The following is a 19,054-nucleotide window of genomic DNA, read 5'->3' as shown; positions in this document are numbered from 1 at the left end:
CATGCTTACATTTCTGCCTCAGAGTATAGATCAAGCCTTACCTGACGACCTAGCTTCCAGATTCCACACTTAAAGTCATGTCTTTAATCACATACTTGTCCAGAGATCACATAGAATGATATGGTTTTGCTGCCACAATTCTAATGCCAGAAACTGGAAGAGAGAGAGTTTTAGTTCTGTTTTTGACTCTTAATTGGGAGAAGAAAGTTCTTTTAGCTTAAAAATTGAAGGCTCACATCTTCAATTTTTCCTATTTCAATTTTCAAAATGGGATTTAACTATACAGTTTATATGGCAGTGAACTATATCCATGGGATAAAGATCTTAAAAAGATCACATAATTCAAAACTTGCATAATTCTACATAGATTATTCCCTCCAAAGAACAATATAATGTAAGAAATAGTATTCTCATAATAATAATAATAACAATAATAAATAATCCTACAACATTACAGAGCATTTCTTAGAGTAAATTTTTAGTGTTTTTTTTTTTTCAAAACTAGACTTTTTCTTTGGAAATAATTTTAGATTTATAGAAAAGTTTTGCAAAGATAGTATAGAGTTTCCTTATACCCCTTACCCAGTTTTCCCTAATGTTTTCCCAGTAACACCTAATGTTACTATAGTACATTTGTCAGAACTAAGAAACTAACATGGGTACTATTCACTGAATTTAAGATTTTACTCAGATTTCATTAATTTTCCCATTATGCTCCTATTTTTGTTCCAGAATCCAACACAATTCAAAGTATCTTTTAGTTTTGAAAGATTCATGCTATTCAAAATTTATGCAAACTGATAACATTTTAAAATCACACTTTCAAATTTGTGACATTAAAATTGGCACGCTGTTTATGCAAAGGTTTTCCATAGTGTTTAATACAAGGATGGCTGAAGAATTAACCTACTGCAGTGGCCTAAGCCAGTGTTGTTTAAATTGGAAAGAGAAGTGGAATGGAGAGAGTGTATTTTGCACTAGGTTTCAGCTGAAGATTTCATTAGAATAAAATCACTAATAAGAAATCCAGGGGAAATATTAGAATACAGTGAGAAATACTAAAAAAAACTAAGAAGCCAAAACTGAAAATGATCATGTTATAAGAAACTTGCAGAAAATTGCCCATAGGCATCATTTTTTCATACACATAGTTTAAGCTTTTTACTGCAAAGAGCATACAAGCAAACCAGGTAGCCACATACATTGCAAAATATCGTCCATTTGTTTTCACTATACACGAAACTGTTAGCCAACTATATTGTTTTTGTTTACTTGCTAAGTCATGTCTGATTCTTTTGTGATCCCGTGGACTGTAGCCTGCCAGGCTGCTCTGCCCTTGGTATTTCCCAGGCAATAATACTACAGTGGGTTGCCATTTCCTTCTCCAGGGGATATTCCTGACCCAGGTATCAAACCTGTGTCTTCCACACTGCGGGCAGATAATTTACCATTGAGCCACCTGAGAAGCCCCATTAAAATATAAAGAGCCCTTACAAATCAACGGAAAAATGGACAGAGAGCACAGCCGATTTATGGCCAATAAGCATCCGAAAAACTGTTCAAATTCATTTTCAAAGAATACAAGCTAAACTGCAAAGTACATTTTTTAACGTATCAACTTGGTGATGATAAATCAAAGTACAGGCTGATGTGCAAAGAACAAGGCACTCTTATACATTGCTAGTGAAAATGAAAGTTGCTTAGACATGTCCGACTCTGTGAGACCCCATGGACTATACAGTCCATGGCATTCTCCAGGCCAAAATATTGGAGTGGGTAGACTTTCCCTTCTCCAGGGGATCTTCCCAATCCAGGGATTGATCCCAGGTCTCCCGCATTGCAGATGGATTCTTTACCAGCTGAACCATATTGCTAACACAGGAGTAAAATGTAAAAAATTGATTTACAATGCCTTGGCAATACACGTGTCCAGTTGCCTATTGCTGGCTAATTGAAATATCCCAAAAGGTAGTGGCTTAAGTCTACAACAATGTACTGTGTCTCACACTTCTGTGAGTTGGCTGCATGGTTTTACATGTCACGGAATGTTGGCTGAGGCCACGCATGCAGCTGCATTCAGCTGGGAGCCCAGCCAGGGATGGATCGCCTAAGGCTTCTTTTCTCCTCCAGATGGCCTTTCTTTCCATTTGGCCTCTCATCATTCAAGAGCCTAGCCCAAGGATCCTTCATGTCAGCTGGATTCCAAGAAAGCAAAAAGGGAAGCTGACAGATCTCTTAAGGAGTAAGTCTGGAAGCGATGCTATGTTGGAGTCCATTGGTCATTTATGCCTGTCTCTTTCCAACTACATGCTCTGTGGTATCACACTGGTAGCTCGAAATCAGTCATGCTGGCAGTACTTACACTATGTGCTCAGTTATCCAGTCGTGTCCAAATCTGTGCAACCCTTCGGACCATAGCCCACCAGGCTCCTTTGTCCACAGGATTTTTCATACTGGAGTGTGTTGCCACTTCCTCTCCAGGTGATCTTCCTGACCTAGGGGTCAAACCTACATCTCCTGTGTCTTCTGAACTTCAGGCAGATTCTCAGAAATTGGCAAATGCTCTAAATCAGGACTTTTAATTATTTTTCAAAAAGCTGAAAGTCACACAGCTTCACATCCATCACATTCTGTTTCTTCAAGCAAGTCACAAATCCAGCCCAGAGTCCCTGTGGAAGAAGAAACACATTTTACCTCTTGATCTGAGGAGTGACAAAGAATTTGTGACCATATTTAATCCAACAGAGTCTTCCCTCTGGCCACAAGTTATTTATATTCTTTCTCATGCAAAACAAAACAAAACAGACCGCCTCCCAAGATATCTCAAAGTCTCATTCCAAGAAAGCATCAGTCTCAAAGTTCAATATTTCTAACTAACAAAAACCTACTATATAGCCCAGGGAATTCTGCTCAATATTCTGTAACAACCTACATGGGAAAAAAGAATTTGAAAAAGAATATATAGGTGTATATGTATATCTGAATCATTTTGCTGTACACCTAAAGTTAACACAACAGTATTAATCAACTATTGTTTAGTCACTAAGTTGTATCCAACTCTTTGTGACCCCATGGACTGTAGACTGCCAGGCCCCTCTGTCCATGGGATTTCTCAGGCAAGAATACTGGAGTGGGTTTCTATTTCCTTCTCCAGGGAATCTTCCCTACCTAAGGATCAAACCTGTGTCTCCTGCTTGGTAGGCAGATTCTTTACCACTGAACCACCTGCGAAGCCCCTTAATCAACTATATTCCAGTATAAAATTAAAAGTTTAAAAAAATGTTTTAAATAATAAAATAAACACCCACTTTGGAATTGAATTTTTTAAAAGTTCAATATTTCATGACCTGAATCACGCTCAGATGTGACTGCAGCTCCTCTGGGCCTAGAAAGCTGTGAACTGTGAACTTCCCCAACTTGCCTCCACTCTTCCACCCCCACCAGGCATTCCATGGTGAGAAGTGGACAGGAAAGTCACCATGATGCTCCTATTCAACAACACAGAGAACAGGTTTATAGCAATTCTGAAATCTACCCGGATATAAGATAAGAAATCCTCTATACCCCACCCCCACACAGCTCTGGGCCTGGGAGCTCCGCTAGGGCTGAATCATGTCACGTGACTTATCCCCCTGGCTTCTCTAGCTGACCTCTCTTCATTCAGGAGTCTAGGGCAAAGTTCTTTACAGAATGCTAGCTGGTTTCTACAGAGCAACAGAAGAAACTGCTATGTCTCTCAAAGGCTAGGTCCTGCTGATTCGCATTGTTGTATAGCAAAAACCAACACCACATTGTAAAGCAATTTTCCTCCAGTTAAAAAATAATTTAAAAAAAAGGCTAGGCCTGGAATAGCAATAGTGTCTTCATACCTAGTGTTTCCATATTTAGCAAATAAAAATACAGAATGCCTCATGAAAAGATGCTCAACATCACTGATTCTTTTTTTTTTAATTTTAAAAATTTTTTAATTTTTTAATTTTTTAAATTATTTGGAGGCTAATTACTTCACAACATTTCAGTGGGTTTTGACATACATTGACATGAATCAGCCATAGAGTTACATGTATTCCCCATCCCGATCCCCTCTCCCACCTCCCTCTCCACCCGATTCCTCTGGGTCTTCCCAGTGCACCAGGCCCGAGCACTTGTCTCATGCATCCCACCTGGGCTGGTGATCTGTTTCACCACAGATAATATACATGCTGTTCTTTCGAAATATCCCACCCTCGCCTTCTCCCACAGAGTTCAAGAGTCTGTTCCGTACTTCTGTGTCTCTTTTTCTGTTTTGCATATAGGGTTATCATTACCATCTTTCTAAATTCCACATATATGTGTTAGTATGCTGTAATGGTCTTTATCTTTCTGGCTTACTTCACTCTGTATAATGGGCTCCAGTTTCATCCATCTCATTAGAACTGATTCAAATGAATTCTTTTTAACGGCTGAGTAATATTCCATTGTGTATATGTACCATAGCTTTCTTATCCATTCATCTGCTGATGGGCATCTAGGTTGCTTCCATGTCCTGGCTATTATAAACAGTGCTGTGATGAACATTGGGGTGCACGTGTCTCTTTCAGATCTGGTTTCCTCAGTGTGTATGCCCAGAAGTGGGATTGCTGGGTCATATGGCAGTTCTATTTCCAGTTTTTTAAGGAATCTCCACACTGTTCTCCATAGTGGCTGTACTAGTTTGCATTCCCACCAACAGTGTAAGAGGGTTCCCTTTTCTCCACACCCTCTCCAGCATTTATTGTTTGTAGACTTTTGGATAGCAGCCATCCTGACTGGCGTGTAATGGTACCTCATTGTGGTTTTGATTTGCATTTCTCTGATAATGAGTGATCAACATCACTGATTCTTAAACACAAATCACAATGAGATATAACTTTACACCTGTCAGAATGGCTATCATCAAAAAGTCTACAAATAACATATTAGTAAGGAAATGGGAAACGGGAACCTTTGTAAACTATTGGTGGGAAAGTACGTTGGTGAATCTACTGTGGAAAACAGTATGGAGCATCCTCAAAAACCCCAAAATAGGACTCCCATATGACCCAGCAATTCTACTCTTGAATATATATCTCAAAAAAATGAAAATACTAATTCAAAAATATACATGCACCCCAATGTTCATTGCAACACTATTTATAGCAGCCAGGACATGGATGCAACCCAGGTGTCCATCAACAGACAAACAGATTAAGAAGATTTACTCAGTCATAAGAAGAATGAACTTGTGCCATTTGTAGCAATGTGGCTGGACCTAGAGACTATGTTCTATTAGTGAAATAAATCAGACAGGGAAAGATAAATACTATAGGATATCACTTATATGTGGAACCTAAGAAATAATACAAATTAATGTATGTGCAAAACAGAAACACAAACAGATACAGAAAACCAACTTGTGGTTACCGAAGCGGGGAGGGAGAGAGGAGAGACACATGAGGAATATGGGATTAACATATGCAAACTACTGTGTATAAAATAGATAAGCAACAAGAATATATTGTATAGCACAGGGAATTATAGCCATTATCTTGTAATAACTTACAACTGAGCATCATCTGCAAAAATACTGAGTCATTATGCTGTTCACATGAAGATAATATTTTACGCATCAGCTACACATCAATAAAAAGTTACAGAATACCCAGTCAAACTTGAATGTCAGATAGATCACAAACAATATTTTAGTATAAGTATGTCCCACGTTTCTGTTTATTTGACCGTCTAATTTTACTGAGCATCTTGTATTTTACCTAGAAATTCTATTTTCACCACATTCTGAAGGTCAAAGTAGGTCACTCCAGGATAAGGAAAGGAGATGTCATTTTTTTTTTGTTTGTGTCATCTTAGTTGCATCATGTGGGATCTTTCATTGCAGCATGGGCTGTCTCATTGTGGCACATGGGCTCTGGAGCAAGCAGGCTTCAGTAGTTGCAGCATGAGCTTGACTGCTTTGAGGCTTATGGGATCTTAGTTCCCTGACCAGGGATTGAACCCACATGCCCTGGATTGCAAGACAGTTTCTTAACCACTGGATGATGAGGGAAGTCCTGAGACATCACTTTTTTAAAATTTAACTTTTATTTATTATTGAAGTATAGTTGATCTACAATGTTGTATTAATTTCTGCTGTAGAGCAAAGTGATTCAGTTACACACATATATACGCTCTTTTTTATATGCTTTTCCATGATGGCTTATTACATGACATTGAATACAGATCCTCATGGTGTCCTGTAGGACCTTGTTGATTATCCATTCTGTATGTAACTGCTTGCATCTGCTAACCCCAGCCTCCCTCTCCATTCCCTCCTCACCCTTCCCCGCCCTTGGCAACCAGAAGTCTGTTCTCTAGAGACATCACTTATTGACGGATGAGTGGCATGCTTGTACAGGGAGAGGAGAAGTTCATGATGGCTATTTTTCAGACTATCACCCTTAGCAAAAAGCCTGGAAAATCTGCATCTCATTATAAAACCAATGATTCTATTTCTAGGGATTTTTTTTTTTAAGCACATGATTAAAGATGTGTCAAAGATTTAGCTACATGAAAGTTCATTGTAGAACTGCTTGTAGTGGTGAAAAATAGGAAAAACCTAGATGTACAAAAGATAAGAAATAAGTATATTTATAGCGGCCCTAATATGCTCAAGCACTGAGTTGAGCCCTGGAGAGATAGTGGACAACATGGAAAACCTGTGGCCTCAGAGATTTTAAAAGCTAAAGGCACAAGGTTGACATTAAACACATAATCATATATTTGACTAATTGACTGTAAGTGTGCTAATTGCCACAAAGGAAAACTACTGGGTACTATGGAATCATCAAGGGATCTAAACTACTGGTGACTGGTTTAGGAGAAGGAGCAGGAAACAAAGAGAAAACATGAGGGAAGAGAGCATTAAGCAGAGTGAAGAGCAAAAGGATCCTAAATGTGTATTTATTTACATGTAAAGGTGATCATAATAAACGGATATGACATGCTCATGAGACATCCAAGTGGAGATGCCGAATTGCATTTAGATATACAAGTTGGGATCCTGGTTAGATCTGGATATATACACTTTGAAGTTACCAGTCTATAATAGTCACTGGGCAGTGATATAGGAAAATCAGGGGAGTAGGGTATCACAGTGAGGCTTCCTGCATGGTGCTAGTGATAAAGAACCTGCCTGCCAATGCAGGAGTCACAAGAGACATGGGTCAATCCCTAGGTGGGGAAGACCCCCTGGAGGAGGCCATGCAACCCACTTCAGTATTCTTGCTTAGAGAACCCCATGGACAGAGGAGCCCGGAGGGCTACCGTCCATAGGGTGGCAAAGAGCTGAACATGACTGAAGAAACATACCATGACTTAGCATGTACACATGCACGCAGGGTATCACAGAAGCCAAGAAAAGTTTCGAGGAGATCATGGTCACTTGGGAGAAATGCCACTGAGTTGTTACATAGATGAAGGCAAAAATGTGACCACTGAGTTGGTAACATGGAGGTTACTGATGAATCTTTTAGAAGTTTCAGATGTAGTGGGGAGGACAAAGGCCTATATGAAATGGACTGAAAACAGGTGATGCAGTGGGGAAAGGCATTCATTTGAGAAGTTTTTCTGTGAGAGAGCAGGAAAATGGGGTAGCAGTTAGACAGGAATGGAAGGTCAAGAGCAGGTTTGTTGGCTGAAGGAATCAACCCCCTAGAAAGAGGGAAACTGATAATTCAGGAAAGGGACGTCTATCTGTGGGAGTAAAGTCTTTGAGAAAGTGAAAGGGGATGAGGTACAGAGCACAAGGAAAGGGTTGGCTTTATCTAGGAACAGGGATGTTTCCTCCTATGATAGTGGATGAAAGACAGTGGGTCCTGGTTCAAGAGGCTGCAGAGACACAGTGAAGGGAAAATGAGAAAGTGTTCATTTACTTCTATTTCTCATGAAGCATGAATCAAATCCACCAGTAAGAAGGGGAAGAAAGAAAGGGGAGATTAGAATAGGTTCTCTGAGTATACCATACATCTCATGTTGATCCTGCTAATTTGAAAATTAATGCATGTATAGACTCTCAGTTCAGTTCAGTTCAGTCACCCAGTCGTGTCCAACTCTTTGCGACCCCATGAATCGCAGCACGCCAGGCCTCCCTGTCCATCATCAACTCCTGGAGTTTACCCAAACCCATGTCCATCAAGTCGGTGATGCCATCCAGCCATCTCATGCTCTGTCGTCCCCTTCTCCTTCTGCTCCCAATCCCTCCCAGCATCAGGGTCTTTTCAAATGAGTCAACTCTTCACATCAGGTGGCCAAAGTATTGGAATTTCAGCTTCAGCATCAGTCCTTCCAATGAACACCCAGGACTGATTTCCTTTAGGATAGACTGGATGGATCTCCTTGCAGTCCAAGGGACTCTCAAGAGTCTTCTCCAACACCACAGTTCAAAAGCATCAATTCTTCGGCACTCAGCTTTCTTCACAGTCCAACTCTCACATCCATATTTGACCACTGAAAAAACCATAGCCTTGACCAGATGAACGAAAAGGAGTACGTCAAGGCTGTATGTTGTCACCCTGCTTATTTAACTTATATGCAGAGTACATCATGAGAAATGCTGGACTGGAGAAAGCACAATCTGGAATCAAGATTGCTGGGAGAAATATCAATAATCTCAGATATGCAGATGACACCAGCCTTATGGCAGAAAGTGAAGAGGAAGTAAAGAGCTTCTTGATGAAAGTGAAAGAGGACAGTGAAAAAGCTGGCTTAAAGTTCAACATTCAGAAAACTAAGATCATGGCATCTGGTCCCATCACTTCATGGCAAATAGATGGGGAAACGGTGGAGACAGTGGCAGACTTTATTTTTGGAGGCTCCAAAATCACTGCAGATGGTGATTGCAGCCATGAAATTAAAAGATGCTTACTTCTTGGAAGGAAAGTTATGACCAACCTAGACAGCATATTATAAAGCAGAGACATTACTTTGCCAACAAAGGTCTGTCTAGTCAAAGCTATGGTTTTTCCAGTAGTCATGTATGGATGTGAGAGTTGGACTTTAAAGAAAGCTGAGCACCGAAGAATTGATGCTTTTGAACTGTGGTATTGGAGAAGACTCTTGAGAGTCCCTTGGACTGCAAGGAGATCCAACCAGTCCATCCTAAAGAAAATCAGTCCTGAATATTCATTGGAAGGACTGGTGTTGAAGCTGAAACTACAATACTTTGACCACCTGATGCAAAGAACTGACTCATCTGAAAAGATCCTCAATCTGGGAAAGATAGAAGGCAGCAGAAGGGGATGACAGAGAATGAGATTTGGATGGCATCCCCAACTCAACGGACATGAGTTTGAGTAAACTCCAGGAGTTGGTGATGGTTAGGGAGGCCTGGCGTGCTGCAGTCCATGGGGTCACAAAGAGTCAGACACTACTGAGTGAGTGAACTGAACTGAAAGGAAAGTAACTCTGAATAGTCATTGGAAGGGCTGATGCTGAAGCTGAAGCTCTAATACTTTGGCCACCTGATGCGAAGAGCTGACTCATTGGAAAACACCCTGATGCTGGGAAGGATTGAGGGCAGGAGAAGATGAAGGGTACAGAGTATGAGATAGTTGGATGGCATCACTGATTCAATTGACAAGAGTTTGAGCCAATCAGGAGACAGTGAAGGACAGGTAAGCCTGGTTTTGCAGTCCTTGGGGTCAAGAAGAGTCAGATATGACCTAGTGACTGAACAATAACAACAACAAAAATGAATAAGGCGCCCAACTCATAGCCTTCCAGAAAAGATAAATGAGTAAACAGATGACCTGCATTTTAATGCAGCATGCTTTGTGAGAAGATGAATAATTAATTTTGCTGGAGAGTCAGAATTAACAGAGACTGAATGATGTCTGTCCTAGTGACTTAACCAATTATATAAATTGCTTATTTCCATATTAAAAAAGAGACTGAATAAGTAATTGGATAATGCATTTCTCATGACCCAGAGCAGACTGGACATGAATAGACTCTTGCGAGGCAAAGTCAATGTGATGAAATGCAATACACTACTGTAAATTTATACTACTGTAAATTTACACTACTGTAAGTTGTAAAAGTTTTGGAAAGAAGGTGACATATGAGCTTGTAGGATAAACGGCTGTTGGATAAAAGGCAGAGGCAACATGAGTAGAGGTGTGCAGCTGGCACAAGGTTCTATTACACAGAAAACAGAGTTAAATGTAGCTTGGGGAAGAAGCACCAACTAGGGACTGTGAGAAATAAAGCTGGAAAAATTAGATGGGTGGCAGATTATTAGGGTCTTGTGTGAAGCTGAAGAGTCTGGAATGGATTCTGTAACCACCATAGCATCAGAAACTTACATGCGCTGAATGAAATGGTCAGTTTCTATTTTGGGGAAGATAACTGACACCAGCCTATTGTGCTCATTGGAGGCGACATATCTGAAGCCTGGAGAAGCCTGGACCCAGTTAATGTCCAGGTACAAAAGGATGAGGACCACAAATAAGGTATTGTTAAGTAGAGCAGCCACATTTACAATGTGCTTCTGAGCAAAGACCTTAAACTTCAAAACTTCCTTACCTAAAATCAGAATTTGTCACAACATGCCTATATCTGTGAACTGATGCTGACAATTTTCAGACAGTATCACTGGAGAGTTTTTGGCTAACTGACAATGATATTGTAACTGCCAGCTGGCTGATAGCAATCATAAATATGCCACCCCAAGATAAGTTGCATTCTGATTTCAGATATGTTAAAATGTGAAGAAGAACTGGTGTGTTTAGAGTTGATAAAATGGGAGCTCTGTGTTAAATACAAAATCCAACCACTTCTCTCTCTTTCCAGTTCATCATCCTGGTTCAAATGAACACCATGTCTTCCCTAAATTATCATAGAAGCTGCCTAACAGGTTTCACTAGTTCTGCCCTTAATGTCCCCTCCTCTCCTCCTAAATTTATCCTCAGGAGAGTCAAATCATGTCACTCCTCTGTTCAAAATCCCTAGTGGCTTCTTGTTCCACTCACACAAAAAATCCAAATCCTTATGGATGCTACTAGGACTCGTCATTAGCTCAGGTTACATGACCCCATCTCCTGCTCCTCTCCCTCCAGACAAAGGGGTATCCTCCAACACTTCCACTGCCACCTCAGGCAATTTGTACCTCCTGATCCCTCTGCAAGACCCACTCTTCTTCCAGGTATCTGCAAGGCTCAACTGATAGTCTTTCGTCAACATCACCTTTTCAGGGAGGCCTCCTTTATCTTCCTTTGTCTGATATTGTTCTGGTAGGGCAGGGATAAATTGGAAGACTGGGACTGACGTATGGGCCTCCCTGGGGGGTCAGTGGTAAAGACTCTGCTGCCAGTGTAGGAGACGTGGGTTCGATCAAAATCCCCTGGGGAAGGACTGGCAACCCATTCCAGTATTCTTGCTTGGGAAGTCCCGTCGACAGAGGAGTCTGGCGGACTTCAGTCCATAGGGTCACAAAGAGTCAGACACAGCTTAGCAACCAAACATATACACACTACTATATATAAAGTAAACAACTAATAAGAACTTACTGTATAGCACAGGAAACTCTATTCAACACTCTAATGACCTATGTGGGAACAGTATCTAAAAACGAGTGGATTGGCACTTCCCTGGTGGTCCGGTGATTAAGAATCCGTCTTCCAATGCAGGGGGTGTGATCCCTGGTCAGGGAACTAAGAGCCCACATGCCTCGGGGCAATTAAGCCCTGCGCATCGACTACTGAGCTTGGGCCCTTTAGAGCCCTCCAGTGCCACACCTAGAGAAGCCGGCACGCTGCAAGGAAAGATCTTACATGTCACAACCGACAATTGACCCAGCCAAATAAATAAACATATATATTTTTTTAAATAAATAAAAATAAAAAAGACTGCATATATGTATATATATAACATTGTAAATCAACTATACTCTCATAAAAATTATTTTCAGTGACTTCCCGGTGGTCCAGTGGTTAAGAACCTGCCTGCCAGTGCAGGGGACACGGGTTTGATTACTGGTCTGGGAAGATCCCATACGCCATGGGACAACTAAGCCTGCACACAGCGCAGCAAAAAAAATAAGTAAATAAAATTTTAAAATTAATTAAAAAAAATAAATTGCTGTCACACACTTACCTGCAAATTCTTATTGACTCCTTCTCTACCTCCATGTTTTATTTAAAAAAAATTTTTTCCTTATTTATTAGAAGGAAAAAAGAGTATAGTATCTGTGGACACGTGGGCAGGCTCAGAGAGAGAGAGTCCTGAGTCATCCTCCCTGCTTTATTATTTAATTTTTTTGTCAGCACTTATCACTGTCTAATACAGCATATATTTTACTTGCTTATACTATTCATTGTCTACAATGTTAGTAAGGAGTCCCTCTCCTCATTCAAAACGTGTGTGTGACATTTCAGGCCTGACCAAAGGCAATTCAAAGGCTTTAAGCTGGAAGGCCTAGGGTTGGGAGGGGGGAGCTTCCCCATCCCCACACAATCTCAAGGACTCAGAACCCCTGGGGGAAGTCACGCTCTTTCACTTCCAACCCAGAAGACTTCATTCCTAGGTTTCTTTATCTAAGGCCTTGGGCAGAGATCTGCAGGCACCTCCAATGTGACCTCCTCATGGGTTTAGTGGGGAGAGCCTTGACAATTTTTTCTTTCCTCTGACTCAGTACCACCTACTTATCTAGCCTTAGCACACCCCACCTCACTTAGCCATCCTCCCCTCTTCTCCATAAAACTGCAGGAGACCCCCAGGTCTGTACTGATCCACCTGACCCTCACCGGAACGCCATTTCGTGGGGGAAATAAAACAGGAGGGAGCCTGCACTTTTCCCAGTTTTAGACTTTCTTATAGCATCACAAGAAGTGATTAAAGGCTTCACTCTGATTTTTGGCTTGTTTTAAAAAGCTATTACAATGGTTTTTTTCCTTTCTTAGCTCAGCTAAGTTCCTGACAGCTTCACAAGGGCAAAGCTTTGACTTTAGTCTTTTTAGAGCAGTTTTGTGTTCACAGCAAAATTAAGCCCCCACATGAGTGTAGCCTCCCCCACTATCAACAACCCACCAGTGGTACATATCACCCAGAGTCCACAGCTTGCCTTCAGGTTCGATCTCGGTGCACATTCTATGTACCTGAGCAAGCTGATGACAGGGATCCACCACTATGGTATCAAAGCCAGCAGTGTCACTGCCCTAAAGCCCACTGCCCTGTTCATTCCTTCTACTCCTGCAATAAATACTCATTTTACTGTCACCATAGCTTTGCCTTTTCCAGAATGCCATATTATTGGGATCATATAGTATGTAACCTTTTCGGATTGGCTTCTTTCACTTAGTAAGTTTACAGTTCCTACATGCCTTTCATGGCTTGACTGTTCATTTCTTTTCAGCACTGAATTATATACGATGGTCTGGGTGCATCACAGTTACTTATTTATGCCCCGTCACTGAAGGGTCATCTTGGTTGTTCCAAGTTTTGGCAATTACAAATAAAGCAGCTATAAATATCTGAGGGATAGAATATCCCTCCCTCTAAAAGCATTTTCTTTCTATTCTACCCTTTTTCTGAGTTACAATGGAATAGTAAAGATCACCTGACAAGATCTTTATTGGTCTGCAATCTGGGTGTGTGACAGAATCAACAATGGACACAATTCCCTACATCCTGTTTCCTTTGAAATGAGCCCTGATACTTTTATGCCAGGCTTCCCTGGTGGCTCAGTGGTAAAGAATCCACCTGCCAATGTAGGAGATGTGAGTTCGATCCCTGGGTCAGGAAGATCACCTGGAGAAGGAAATAGCAACCCACTCTACTATTCTTGCCTGGGAAATCCCATGGACAGAGGAATCTGGCAAGCTACAGTCCACAGGGTCACAAAAGAGTCATACATAGCAACTAAAAAATAATCACTTCTATGCCACCTCAAGGTACCCTAAAGTTTTCTGCAGTGGGGCTCATCCACCACTCAACATTCTAGGACTGTTTAACTTTCTTACTACACATCCAAACTTTCAAAATATTCTGTAAAAAAAATAAAATAAAATATTCTGTACTGTTTTCTGACTGAACTGAACAATAAGATCTGAGGGACAAGAAGATCTTAAAATATTGTTGAGGGACAAGAGCTGAGGGACAGGAAGGTCTTAAAATACTGCCTCAGCCAGATGACAAAGTTGTCCCTATTCCTGCCAGTATCAAATGCAACCAAGTAATACTGCAATGATGGATAATAAGTCTCTTCTGCTTTCTAATGTCCATCCCATAGCTGAAGTCACCAACCAGTTCTTGCTGACTTGCCACTGGAAGAAAAACTGCATGCTTGAACTGACTGATGAGTGAGGTGTTAAGGACCAGCTTGAGTGGCATCCTATCAGTTCTCCCAGAACTCTAAATTTAACCTGTCACAAAAGTTGAGTGAGTTGCTGGGTGAAGGAGTCTGCACATTTATTACCTCACCGTACAGCACCTGGGCTGTACAGGTCATCAGATCTGTGACAACTATGCTGTTGTCAGAAGACTGATTTTTCTCAGAAGTGACTGTAAAGGTCATGGTAGGAGACCTAAAAGCCTATCTACCCTGCAGCTGAAAAGTTAGTTCACTTTATGTGAACTATTTTTGTTTGTTGTAACAGCTCCAACTGACATTTTTCCAAAGAAGATATACAAGTGACCAATTAGCATGTGAAAGGATTCTCAAAATCATCAGTGACTGGTGGTGGTGGGGGTTGGCAGTGGTTTAGTTGCTGAGTCGTGTCCGACTCTTGTACTGTGGTTCACCAGGCTTCTCTGTCCATAGGATTCTCCAGGCAAGAATACTGGAGTGAGTTGCCATTTCCTTCTCCAGGGGATCTTTCCCACCCAGAAATCAAATCCAGGTCTCCTGCATCACAGGCAGATTCTTTACCAACTGAGCTATGAGGAAATCCCAAATACTGGAGTGGATTGCCATGCCCTCCTCCAGGGGATCTTCCCAACCCAGCGACAGAACCCAGGTCTCCCGCATTGTAGGTAGATTCTTTACCATCTGAGCCAGCAGGGAAGCCCAAGAGGGATACGCAAATCAAAAACAGGTGCCATTTTAAACCTTCTAGGATTCATAAATCAAAAAAATAGAGAAAATAACATTCTCTTGCTGAGGATATGGAGAAATTAGAACCCTCATACAATGCTGGTAGGAATTTAAAGTGGAGTAGCCACTTTGGAAATTAGTCTGAAAGTTCCTCAAAAGTTTAAATATGGAGTTATGATATGAACCAGAAATTCCTCTCATAACTATGTACTCAAAAGAATTAAAAAAGTAAGTTCACACAAAAATTTTTATCTGAATGTACATTAGTACCATTATTCATAATAGCCTCAAAATGGATACAATCACAATACTCACCAGTGAATGAATGGATGAAAAAATGTGGCATATGCAAATGAAAGTGTTAGTCACTCAGTCATGTCCAACTCTTTGCGACCCCATGGACCATCCACTAGGCTCCTCTCTCCATGAATTCTCCAAGCAAGAACACTGGAGTGGATTGCCATTTCCTTTTCCAGGGCATCTTCCCAACCCAGGATTGAACATGGGTCTCCCACATTGCAGGCAGACTCTTTACCATCTGACCCACAAGGGAAGCCCTGGTAAATGCATATAATCGAATATTAGTCAGCTATAAGAAGGAATAAACTACTAAGATATGAATGACCACTGAAAATCTATGCCAATTGAAAGAAGTCAGGCTCAAAAAAATCACATATTGTATGAGTCCATTTATATGCAATGTACAGAATAGGCAAATTGATAGAGATAGAAAACAGGTTAGGGACTTCTCTGACCGACCAGTGGTCAAGTGCTTCCAATGCAGGGGGTGAGGGTTAGACCTTGGTTGGGGAACTAAGATTTTTTGGTGCAGCAAGGCCAAAAAATAAATGTAAAGAATAACAAAAAGAAAATAGACTAGTCATTGTCAAGGGCTGGAGGGAGAGAGGGATAGGAGGTAACTGCTAATAGGTATGATGCACCTTTGTGGAATGATGAAAATTTTCTTATCTTAGATTGTGGATTGTGCTATGCTCAGCTGCTCAGTCATGTCAAACTCTTTGTGGCCCATGGGGTTTTCCAGGCAAGAATACTGGAGTGGGGTGCCATTTCCTACTCCAGGGGATCTTTCCCACCCAGGGATTGAACCCACATCTCTTGTGTCTCTGAAACATCTAATTAATAAAATTTATAAACTATACCTAAATTGAAATCTGCCATATCAGAATAAGGAAGGCCATATAACATTAAAGGATTATTATTTAATCCATCTAAAGTATTTATATTTTCCAGGGAAAAAACAACATTCATTCATAATCAGCTACTAACTGGGTAGCCTCAGAAGGGAAAAATAGGTCCTAAGAATACTTTTTCAGTAATTTTAATCAGGGTTCCATATAGTAAACAAGAAACTGTGAAGGAAATGAACAAACAGTAGAAAAGTTTTATGTAAAAGAAAGAGTTTCAATAGCAATCTCAATGATGTATGCTTACTCTCCTGGCAGGTCCTTAACTTCTGTGTAGTTCGTTCAGATGTCTTAGAATCAGCTGAAGCAGAATGTTTTACAAAAATAAGCTAATATGAAAACCTTTTCCCAATGTTCGTGCAAAGAAGATAATTACAATTTCAGATGTAACGCCAGATTCTTCCTTTTCACATGATGACCTCATGATTTCTTAGCTGTTACACATAAAAAAGGTATTTGACCCAAATTGACTCAATTTGTTATATAGTTTATAGAATGTTAGGAAAAATAGAGAGGAACATTCCCCCTTCCTTCCTTCTTCCTTCCTTCTTTCTACCTACCTACCTCTCATTATCTTGACTTTTCTCTACAAGTGTGTGTGTATGTTTTACAACTTGGCAGAGGCCGAAGGCATTTTGTTGTTTTGGAAATCAAACACGTTTGTTACTCAGCTGATACATGCCACATGACAATCATAGGATAAGCTAGTTGTTTTTTCCAAGGTATCACTGCATCATACTTCTCTTCCTGCTTCAAACTGGGTGTCCCTTGTCCTCAGCAATTTATTTTTTTGTTATGAACTTAAAGCTAAAGTCCATACTTCTATAACAAAACCTACAATCTACTCCCAGATTTAAATGAATAAACACTCTTCACTTGGTAAATGACAGAAGTAACGATTGAGGAAGGCAAATGTTGGGTAAAAGACATGCTTCTATCATGAGCTTCTACAATCTCTGAGGCTGATGTGCCTCTAATCAGACCCAGAGGCTTTTTTCTATACTGAGCCAAAATAATAGGACTGTCTCTTTTTCTTTCACATTCCTCTATCTAGGAAGCCAGGCTGTCTGTTGGGACGTTTTCTCCCTCAGAGCTGGCTTTAGAGCTCAGATCAACCCATTATTACCCAGATAGTTTTGTTTTGTTGTTTTTAACGCAGATTCCCACAATACCCAAAACAGTACAAGGTCTTGCTTTCCCTGAAGATAGATGGCCTTGCCCCCTATCTCCCAGAGTCCACATTGCATGAATTTAGCATCTACAACCTACAATAAATTTTTATTTATTTATTTATAATATATTACCTTACTGTGAAACTTTGTTCTATAATTTTTATTTTTTACTATTATTATTTAGCCGTGCTGGGTATTCATTGCAGCGCACAGGCTTTGTCCCCGTGCAGCAGTTTCTCTAATTGAGGTAGGTGGGCTTCTCTAGTTGTGGTGTGCAGGCATGGTTGCCCCGCAGCATGTGGGATCTTAGTTCCCTGACTAGGGATCAAACCCATGTCCCCGAAATTGGAAGGCAGATTCTTTACCACTGGACCATCACGGAAGTCCCACTACTGGTCATTTGCAAAACCAGGTGAAAGAGGGCCCTTTGAGTTTCTTTAGCTTTTGTGCTTAATTGGATCAACATTCCATTATTTCAGCTGTTGGTTTTTCCACCTTAGGAAGGGAAAGGGTGGAAATTCTTCCCTTGGAGGGGTGCCTTCCCGGTCTGGTGATAGGGAGCAGGCATTGGGTACGCTCAGCTTAGCCCCTGGACTTCACTGTTTCTTCTCTGCCCCACCTCTCCTCAAGCATCTCTCTTTCTATTTCTCCATGGCTTTTTATGTCAGGATCTGGCTGGAATGAGGAGACCTGAAGTTCCATGGCATAAGCTTTCCATGTCAGGATCTGGCTGGAATGAGAAGACTCGAAGTTTAGTCGATCTGGAGGGAACGTCATCAGGGAACCGAATTTTGGTTAATATCCATTCTCCAAACTCTCCCTTTGATTATTTTGTTTTTCAGCTGTCTGATTCTTGTGCCCACTTCTCAATGAGGGTTGAATTCAGAGGGTTGAAAGGAAATAATCACTTCTTCTGTAGGAACAAAAACCCCCTCAAGGGACTTCCCTGGTGGTCCCAGCGGTTAAGAATCCGCCTTGCAGGGGACGCGGGTTTGATCCCTGCTTGGGGAACTAGGATCCCACATGCCATGGGGCAACTAAGCCCGCAGGTGGCAACAGAAACCCAGAGCAGCCAATAAAAAATTAATTAAAGAATTCACACACACACAAAAGCCTTTCAACCTAGTGCCTGAAACATCAAAGGTTTATTTCTCGCTTATGTTACTTGTTCACAGGGTCTCTGGTCGTTGTTTTTGACTATACACACCACACAGTGGGAGTTTAGGGGTTTTAAAAATGACTTAAATATTAGCATCCCTGAGTAGAAATTTATTAGAAAACAGAATAAGAAGAAATATTCAGATTTGAATCCCACGATATAATTATCAAGACTGTCCCAGAGCGTTGTTTTCAAATCTAACTCTTTCTATTGGGGAGATATGTTTATAATAAGCAATAAAAAGAGATATGATCTGTTGAATAGGCCTTTTCATATCCCCTGATTTATTTTCGGGAATACTTAATTCAGAGCTGTTCTTTGGGGTGTTGGCACTTTCCCTTTTTGGAAGTGAGTTGTACTAGACTGACCTCTATTATTTCTGGATTACATGCCAGTGATGGAAAGTGAATTGAGTGCTTTGAAGAGGGAAAAAAAT

At 40.8% G+C, this 19,054-nt stretch overlaps 1 long non-coding RNA gene across 2 annotated transcripts in view; it reads right to left on the bottom strand.

Moving 5' to 3' along the window:
* Positions 1-204: 204 nt before the first annotated feature.
* The window catches only part of LOC136165263 (uncharacterized), a 93,138-nt gene continuing 74,288 nt past the window's right edge, over positions 205-19,054 (bottom strand). For both annotated transcript variants that reach the window (XR_010662479.1, XR_010662480.1), the window contains exon 5: positions 205-2,669. This is a non-coding gene — a long non-coding RNA (uncharacterized lncRNA). The remainder of the gene's footprint in view (positions 2,670-19,054) is intronic.

The sequence above is a fragment of the Muntiacus reevesi genome, chromosome 3 (genome assembly GCF_963930625.1).
Source record: "Muntiacus reevesi chromosome 3, mMunRee1.1, whole genome shotgun sequence".
NCBI classification, from domain to species: Eukaryota; Metazoa; Chordata; class Mammalia; order Artiodactyla; family Cervidae; genus Muntiacus; species Muntiacus reevesi.
This window is presented reverse-complemented; position numbering and strand designations above follow the sequence as displayed.